General features: G+C 48.0%; 2 protein-coding genes across 2 annotated transcripts in view; both read right to left on the reverse strand.

Annotated features, from left to right (window-relative positions):
• The window catches only part of klf1 (Kruppel like factor 1 (erythroid)), a 165,735-nt gene that overhangs the window by 42,581 nt on the left and 113,154 nt on the right, over positions 1-10,000 (reverse strand). The window lies entirely within an intron of this gene.
• The window catches only part of palm3 (paralemmin 3), a 20,646-nt gene that overhangs the window by 9,747 nt on the left and 899 nt on the right, over positions 1-10,000 (reverse strand). The window lies entirely within an intron of this gene.

The following is a 10,000-nucleotide window of genomic DNA, read 5'->3' on the forward strand; positions in this document are numbered from 1 at the left end:
CGATGAGATGAAGAGAGAGAGAGAGAGAGAGAGAGAGAGAGAGAGCAGTTCTCAGGTATTCCTCCATCAAGCACTGGTCTCTCAGAGACTTCCTGTGGAGGAGGAGAGAGAGACAGATGGGAGAGAGTGGGAGAGAGAGAGAAAGAGACACTAGTTCTCAGGTATTCCAAGGTCCCGTTTACTTCCAAGAGACAACCATTAAACCCTTCATCCTTCTACAGCAGATTCTTTTTTGCTCCCAGCCAAAACAGCTGATATCACCGATAATCCCTTGGTGTTTTTCAGGGATTGGGGCTCTGACAGTTTATAAGCCCCCGTAGGGAGTCCTCCCATGTCTCACTGGGCTGGAGGAGAGCCCAGAATAGCAGCAGTGGAGGAATAAACAAACAGAAAAGGCTTTGATGATGAGCATTGTTGAGCTCCCCATAGACACAACCTCACTGCCGATAATTAGACTTGATACAAGGGAATAGAATGAAGGAGAGATAGAAGAAAGAGACTGGGAGAGAGCAAGGAGGGGAGGGAGAGAGCAAGGAGGGGAGGGAGAGAGCAAGGAGGGGAGAGAGAGAGAGAAGGGAGAAAGAGACAGGGAGAGAGCAAGGAGGGGAGAGGGAGAGAAGGGAGAAAGGAGGAGAGAGATGAAAAGATTCGGAGTAAGTCAAAAAGTCAGGAGATAGAGTGAGAGAGAAACTTGCATGCCATGACAGTGTCATTCAAAGTAATCCACAGCTTGGCTTAACAAAACACACTCTTTGGCACAATAAAACAAAATACAGCTCATCCCAAAGTCACAAAGTTAGATGCTTCAGGACAATATGAAGTCTGTGTGAGGTCAGATTCTCCTCCATAACCCAGTAACCCACAGTAACCATAGAAACAACCCCAAAAACCCTGAAAACACATCGCCAATCAAGTATGTGTTCCAACCTCTGCTTTCCCCTGAGACATTCTTCTGGATGAGGGAAGAGAAGAGAGAGAAATACTCACTCTTAACAAACAACATAGTTGGACTGAAGGCAAAGAGAGGGTGAGCCGGTTCAGCCTGAGTGGCCCTGCGTGCGTGCGTGTGTGTGTGTGTGTGTGTGTGTGTGTGTGTGTGCGCAGTCACAAGTAAAGAGCTGGCCCTGCACTGTGTGTGTGTGTGTGTGTGTGTGCGCAGTCACAAGTAAAGAGCTGGCCCTGCACTGTGTGTGTGTGGTCACAAGTAAAGAGCTGGCCCTGCACAGTGTGTGTGTGTGTGTTCACAGGTAAAGAGCACGTACAGTAGGTCAGAGCCAGAGTACACAGTCTCTCTCTTTCTCTCCCTCTCCCTCACTGTGGCCCCACGATAGTGTAGCTAGCGGTAGGTAGCTAACAGTTGGCATGGCTTCAGTACAAACACTCCCAGAGCCTTGGTGTGAAAGAATGTATTTGCCCTGTGGGGAGCCGTGTAGGCTATATGGTTTCTGCTCGCGTAGCGTTAGCCACTGTGGGAACAGATGGGGGAGGAGAGAGTTGAATGGGTTCATATATGACTTTGTTGAGTGGTTCAAGAAGCTGGCTGACAGTCTGACACACAGCTAACCCAGCAGCAGTCATCTGTGGGATGACTCAACAGATGACTGATGACTCAACGTGACAGGTCTGCTGTGAGGCTACGCACACCTTGGTGATGTAACACACACACACACACACACACACACACACACACACACACACACACACACACACACACACACACACACACACACACACACACACACACACACACACACATAAATACACACACATAAATACACACACATACATAAATACACACACACACACACACACATCAAAGTGATCCTCTGTCCAAGCTTAACATAATATAGGTCAGAAGTGGATTTCAGTCAAGAGCCAAAACCCGTACTGGGAGTATGGTTAAGAGACAGGCATGGAGAGGGCAGAGACATGGAGAGGGCAGAGACATGGAGAGGGCAGAGAGAGGCCATGCGGTAGCGGTGACGTTGACACCAGATCAAACAGAGCTCAACCACGCACACCCTGACGCAATTACCCCACCGTTGCCCTCGGCGACGAGGCACGACACACTTCACAGCACTTCTGCCGTTTCTGCTCCATTTCTCTCTCTGTTCGCGAGGAGAAAGAAACACACACACACACACACACACACACAATTAGAACAGGTCAAGCACAGTGAAGCATTACAGCTGTCATAGCTATAATATTATTATAGCTTAATAAGTGCTGCTTGACTGAAAGTACTGTGGCTGTGCTGCTCTAGTGTGTGTGTGTGTGTGTGTGTGCAACTGGAACGCTTGCTGTAAACTCCGCTAAGCATCCGTCTTCAGAAAAGCTAGCGTTTGAAATGACAATGACAATGTGACAAACAGCAGGCTGAAGCTGAAACAAAAAACAGGCACCCGGGCCACTCAATTAGTTCCAGGGCTTTCATCCGCGCGTTCCCTTCTCCGAAAGGTTTTCGTACAGTGACACACATCAAACTGTGGCTCCGGGGTAGCGGATGGGATCATGCATCGCACCGGGGGTCACTGGGGTGTGATAGGACGAGAAAAAGGCTTGTTGTCATGGTTACGGAGTCGATCCGATCTCCGTGTGAATACGGCCCTCCGCGTCGGAGCACTGACGCGCCGGGTGGATTTCACACCTCCGGTGTCCAAGATGGCTCACTTTGAACGTACAGTACAGAGTCTGAACGGAACCGCTGCTGCCTGGACGTCTGGGAGGATGAGGATGTGTATCTGGGCTCCACTAGCCTTGACTGCCATCCCTGTATCATTCACATGTAGGGCTTCCTGTGTGATGACAGAGATAAAGGCGTGTGTGTGTGTGGTGTGTGTGTGTGTGTGTGTGTGTGTCTGACTTCAAATACGAGGAGATGACAGTACAAAGGATGCTGAACACTGCCAAGGGTCCAACAAATCTCACACTGCCAATGGCTTCCATCTGTCTATGAGAGCAACAAAACCAGTATTAGGGAGTAGAGTATGTCTTACATGCTGAGAGGAAACCCGGTACACTGGGACAATCCAAGTCCAAGGCCATTGGAAACTGAAATTGCGCTCATCCCTGTTTAGGGAATAGGAAAAAATGAATGCGCGCACACACACACACACGCGCACACACACACACCAGTGGCCTCCAGATGATCGGCGACAAGCCATCCAATCAAAACGACCCTGACCTCCGACCTCACCCATCCCCTGCTGTCGTCATTGGCTGCCGGTAAGCGGAAGTTGACATAAACTTAGCCAACCTATCATAATACAGGATTCCTGGAAAGAGCTCTGTGTGAAGCAATCACAAAAGTAATCAATCTACCATAGCTCGGAGGCACAATTTGTGGGAAAATACCTTTTCATCATTCAGTTCATTCACCCATTCATTTTCAGTGTATTTATGGAGTCGACTGAAGAAATCACATTTGGGGTGTATGTGCTGCTTGTTAATCAAGAGGAGAGATGAATTACTGTGGCATGATTGTGAGTGTGTGTGAGTGTGTGTGTGAGTGTGTGTGTGTGTGTATATGTGTGTGTGTGTGTGTGTGTGTGTGTTTGTATGACGGAAGGAGTGTGTGTAAGCAAGTGTGTCTATTATGGGAGTTTGTATTTGTGTACAGTACTGTGTGTGTGTGTGTGTGTGTGTGTGTGTGTGTGTGTGTGTGTGTTTATGTTGGAATCTGTGGTATTTAGTTGGTGCAGCTCCCAAAGTACAGAGCCAAGTTTCTTTGAGTGGCATGGCGGGTCTGAGGAATGAAAACACTGCATTCCAGAACAGAATGTGTGTGTGTGTGTGTGTGTGTATCACAGCTGCAAGCAGTAGGCATGGATGGGAGTGTGGTGAGGATTACTAAAGCAAACTATACATTATGTCCCGCTACATGTATCACCATTAAATACCACAGAAACAACATCACACACACACACACACACACACACACACACACACACACACACACACACACACACACACACACACACACACACACACACACACACACACACACACACACACACACACACACACACACACACACACACACACAAGCTTTTATCAATATCTAATACACTAACAGTCCTCTCTAATGTACTTCAGTCCACTCTGAATAGACAGGTGTTATAGATTTTCCAGGTAAGGATTAGTCCAAGGCCTGATATGGTGGAGGTGGATGAAGCGACAGCCCGTAGGTCCAGGAGGACATCAGTTCTCTCATTTATCCTCTTGCTACATCCTCAGTATGGAAGGAGCTCAGGAGGGTGGATCAATGCCCTCTCTGTCAGGTGCTCCTTTAGGCAGCCTACACACACACACACACACACACACACACACACACAATAGTGTCTGTGTTCCGTCAGGGGCAGAGCCTTCTCAGCCTCCACAGTTCTACCCGCAATATCCTCCCATGGTGCGGTCATGGAACACTGAGGTGCGACACACACACACACACACACACACACACACACACACACACACACACACACAGCCCCCACTCCTCTCACTCACGCACACACACACACACACACACACACACACACACACACACACACACCTTCCTCTCCCCTGCCTAGTGCTTACCTGATACTTCAACCCTGGAGGCTGTACTTGGCCTAGCCCACTAAATGTATCTCTAAGGAGATTCACCAGGCTTAACTATGCACGCTTCTGAACCTTTGACAGCCAGTTTAGCCCCATCTCTCCTGGGTGGCGATGCCGTCTTGGGACGCAGACAGGGACGCTTGTGTGGGCAATGCAGACTATGAGTATGCTGTGAGACAGAGGACGCGAGTGAGACAAACTCAGATAGAAGACTACGCTTTCCTGACAATAACTGTTCTGTGTGTTTGTTCTGTGTGTGACTCATGAATTCATGACCTTTATCATATCTCAGGCTGTGTGCGTCTTGTCTTGTCTGTCTGTCTGTCTGTCTGTCTGTCTGTCTGTCTTGTCTGTGTGTCCAAGAGTATTAGAGTGCTTTTTTTTTTTTTACCCCCACTGGTTTTTGAACAATGAATTGGAATGCTGAGAGGATGAGGAATTCCGTTAGGGAGTGGTGGGTCACTACTGGGGGATGCGGGGTGAAGGAGAAAGGACAGAGGTGAACATCCGGGGTCTGGTATCTAGAAACGTACTTGAGGTTCTGATACAACAGAAAGGTGATGCAAGTCACCTGCCTGGAATGCCAATCCACTGATGTAGACCTTGGGGTGGGGGGGTAGAAGATAAGAACATAGAAGATAAGAAAGAAAGACAAACAAGATGAAAGAATCTGCGGGGAAGAGAGGCCCAGGTTGAAACACCTGTTCTGACGCGTTCTGACAAGACACCTTGGGCTGTCTGAGAACGCAAACATTCTGTCACCCTGTCACAAGCTGCCTACCCCCCTCCCCTCTCTCTTTCTCACACACACACACGCACACACACGCACACACACACGCACACACACACACACACGCACACACACACACACACACACACACGCACACACACGCCTTCTAATAGACAAAAGAAACACAAACTAACTGACACTTGTAAGGCAGCTGATAGACACAAGGGACCTTTAGAGGTTTTTGAGCACTGACATGTCTATTCAATATAACCACTGTTTATCTCTCATGGTAGACATCCAGTAAATTTTCGTGGACTGAGTGGCACCTCAGACCCAACAGACCCAATACAAACACAGACCAAACCTGCTGCTCAGGCAGAAGTTGAAATATTGTTCTGTCATATGACCTCCTTTTGATAAAAACTATTTCAGGCTCGTCCCTAATGAGTCTTCTGAGTCACCTCTGCATGCGCACGCACACACACACACACACAGGCTGCTGCAGAATCTTTCTAGCTCTGTGTGTGTGTGTGTGTGTGTGTGTGTGTGTGTGTGTGTGTGACATGTAATGGCTTGTTCTAGTGGTTTCCCTCTGTCTGCCTCTCCTCATCCAGCTGTGGGTTTAAAGTATTGAAATAGTTCAGGGTTTTATGTGATCTGGGTGGTGTGTGTGTGTGGTGGGGTGTGTGTGTGTGGTAACCATGAAGCAGGGTGGTGTGTGTGTGTGTGTCTCACTGAAACAGGTTTGGAGAGGAATGCAGGACTGGTGTAATCCGGTCTCGGTTCATCTTCACTGTTGTCATTGGGTGAGGACCAGGGGCCTGTGTGCCTCCGGGGCCTAGCAGCTAAGCTTCTATGTGCCTAAGCTACTGTGGCATGAAGCTACGCTACACCGAGGTAAGCTTAGGTAACGTCAAAGCTAACAAAGGGATCACAAGTATATCGATAAGATCAGTTACACACAGGATTCATCCTGAACACATTTGCATTGAGGAAATGAATTTAATCCCGAAACCAGAAAAACCCATCTTGCGATAGAGACGGCAGTTGTGTAAATGTTCTCTCGAGATGCCATTTAGCTCTGCCGACGTTCTGATGTTTAACTGTCCTCATTTTCTCATTATCTCAAAGGACAAACCGACTCACATTCAAACTCACTGAGGAGGAAACGAGAGATAATGCACGTTTACACATTATCTTTCTCTGGTGTTACGTCAGTCAGGAGATCGGGGCTACATTCAATATGTGCCTGAAGGAAGTAGAACAGGGTGAGCAGCAGAATGTACTACCCTGTTCGAAGTATTTTCGCCCCACCCTTAACATTAACCCCTCGAGGACTGTGCCTCCGCCACCACCACCACACTTTTGATTGATCCTTTGCTTAGTCAGGCCGAGATGCGCTGAACCCGCCCGGCTCAGGCTGGTATCCTGACGTCCGCAAAGGTCATAGGTTACAGAGTGTTCCCGTACCTCATCACTGTGGGGTTCACTGTGAACTGGGTCAACAGCACTATCACACCACCAGGGTAGGACCGGGGTCAAGAGGCTTCAGTGGGATACCATAAGCCTACCATAGTGTCTCTAGGCAACGACTCCCAAGGCCAAAGAACCAAGGGTCATAAAGGGCATCTTGGCCAATCCAAATGCTAACCAACAACCTGTGTGGAATGTTAGTCATAGATACAGACAGCAGACTGACGGTTGGTTGTGGATTGACATCCATGCTAAATGCTCAATGGATGGACACCAAGACCTTCTGAAGTTTCAATCTCTCTCTCTCTCCACCCTCTCTCTCCCCCTCCCCCCCTCCCCCCCTTCCTAACACGGCAATTGGATTTGGATTTCACACTGCATGCACAGATTAAGTGTGCTCAGTATGAGACAGCTCATATCAGACAAGTTGTCTGTGATCATGCAAATGCTGTTCAAAAGAGAGCCTGAAATAAGTCACTGTCAAAGGCAGACCTGTCTGTATCAATTAGCAAAGACCAAGTTAAAGACACACCCTTAGTAAAAAAGACACAACTGTCAGTAAGTGAAGAGAGCAACATATGTAACACCAGCCACACATTGGCATTGATAAATCTGTCAGTAGTACCACACATTGGCAATGATAAATCTGTCAGTCGTACCACACATTGGCATTGATAAATCTGTCAGTAGTACCACACATTGGCAATGATAAATCTGTCAGTAGTACCACACATTGGCAATGATAAATCTGTCAGTAGTACCAGCTACTTTGGCAGGTAGGCAACAACAGTTCACTAATACTATGCTTACATGTCAAAACAGTCACATTGGTGTAAGCTGCAATTGCGCTCCCTGTCGATTAAACATTTGTGACAACTCTCCTACCGCTACTGCTTTATTTTGGTAAAAAAGTAATTATTATAATCCGTGTAGCTGGTGAATTCTCTCATCCACCAGACACCTTGGCTGGTGGACCAGAAGGTGCCATGCCTTGTGAGTGAACCCACTCAAAATTGTGGACTGTGGACTGTGTGGTTGGTCAGGAACCGGAGCGATAGCATGCCCCAAAGCGTCATGGCAAACACAGGCGTCATGGTAACAGGAGAGAAGCTGGCAATGCCCGTTGATCAAAAACTCCCAACCCCGCGCTGAACTCTGCACAGCAAAGAGCAGCAGTCTGGACGGCTACTACAATCAGTGTTCGATAGAAAAGACAGTTAAGGTTAGATAAACATTGCGAGCGTGTCAATTTACGACCGAGAGAGGCCATATAAGTGTACAGAATAGCTTCCTTCAGCGTCGCTCTGCTCTGGACTACACTTTAATGGGCAGCCAAGATGGAGGGTTATGTCAACACCAGGAGAAAAGGAGCTAACTGTGTATTGTCGGGCGAGGCCCATTTCCTTGTTTATGTTCTCCCCCCATGGACCATTACCCCGACACCAATAAGACATTATTTAAATGCCTCAGCACTGTTCTGGTGATTTATCCCCCTGTAGTAGCGCCAGGGGAGAGAGGGGGCGTGTGTGATGTGTACAGAAGAGAGAGTTCACTTTTATGAAGGTAAATGTTTTATTTTTTCTTACTCACTGCCGGTCGGCGTGGGTGTCTCAGGCCTAAGTAAACAGATCATTCCAGGCCAGGGGGTGTGTACAGTAGACGCACGCACGCACGCACGCACTGTAAATTGTCCTGTCTAGTTCACACTATCCTCCGGGACAACACACACACACACACACACACACACACACACACAATAAACGGTACCGTCTCTAGTTCACACTATCGTCACGATAAACTCTGGCGACGCGGAGGTAGTATGGCAAAAAGAAAATGGAGATGCAAGCAGATTCACAACACCTACCGACATACACCTTGCACGCCTGGGGCCTGGGCGTTGTCCGAAGCTATATGTTCAGGTACGACATGCTGACACAATCCTGATGCGATCTCTGACTGGGGTCACACCGTAGGTGCCTGATGCATCACGTTACTCTTTCCCTGAAGTACGGTATTACGCACCTACACGGATACATGGATTCAGACGACGACGGCGTCGGTGTGAGGGCCGATGCTTAGGACCATCCTGTGTAATAATAACGTCAATAATGTGGCCCGTTCGTTGGGAGAGAGTTTGTGTGTTATGCAAGAGGGCAGTGTTTAATTTCCCACTGTACTGAACATGAGAAACAGAGACAGGCATGCCGCGGGCTGTGTGGCAGTGAGGAATCTTCCTCCGGCAGACTACTCATCCATCACCCAGGAGAGCGAGGGGTTTCATCACTCGCTATGATGTTCCTTCTTTTCTTTCCTCCCTCGTTTTTTTATCTCTCACTGTTTTTTATCTCTCTCTCTCTCCGTGTGACACTCTCTCACTTCAGTTTGATCAGGAGATAAAAATCGAACTGATGTGTGGTTTCACAGTTTTTATCTTCCTTTTTTTTTGCGCCCGCTCTCTCTCTCTCTCTCTCCCTTCATCTCACACGCAGTTGTTCCTCAGTGGGCTCATAACAAAATCAAACTTGTATGCAAAATCGCTGACTGAGGCAACCCCCAACCCCCCACCCCGATCTAAGAATGCTCCCTGCTACATTTCACACAGGCTTCTGAGAGAACATAAACATCAGACACACAGCGATAGTAAAGCTGAACAACCACTTGGTGCTCCCTGAACCTTGGCTTCGTCAAAATACCTGGTTAGAAGGACCAAAAGAGTGTGGGCAAATACTATTTCCTGAAACGAAATGACAGTTGTGTTATTATGTCCATAACAACCCTTGGTTAGCACCCACAGTTCTTTAAAAGCAGACTTTTAAAGAACAGTCCCTGTATACCCTGTAGTGTGTGTGTGTGTGTGTGTGTGTGCATGTGTGTGTGTGTCCTCCAACCATCCACTTGAGTGTCTTTCAGTGTGCTAAGCAGATCTGTATGTGGTTTTTCATGAGTGGTGCAAAAGCCTGGGGCTAGCGACAGCAGCTATCTGCCTCTCCTCACCCAGCTGTGGGTTTGAAGCATTTAAATAGTTATGGGTGTTATGTGTTTTCGATCTGGGCGGTGTGTGTACTTTTCTGGCAGTGTGTGTGTGTGTGTGTGTCTGCAGTGTGACGGGGAGGGGGTGGGTAGGCCTGCAGCAAGCCTTGATCACCATGCTCTATTACCCCCAAAGCAAAAGTTAGGCCAATTTGTTCTGCCATTACTGAA

Source organism: Argentina silus (assembly GCF_951799395.1).
Source record: "Argentina silus genome assembly, chromosome: 22".
Lineage (NCBI taxonomy): Eukaryota > Metazoa > Chordata > Actinopteri > Argentiniformes > Argentinidae > Argentina > Argentina silus.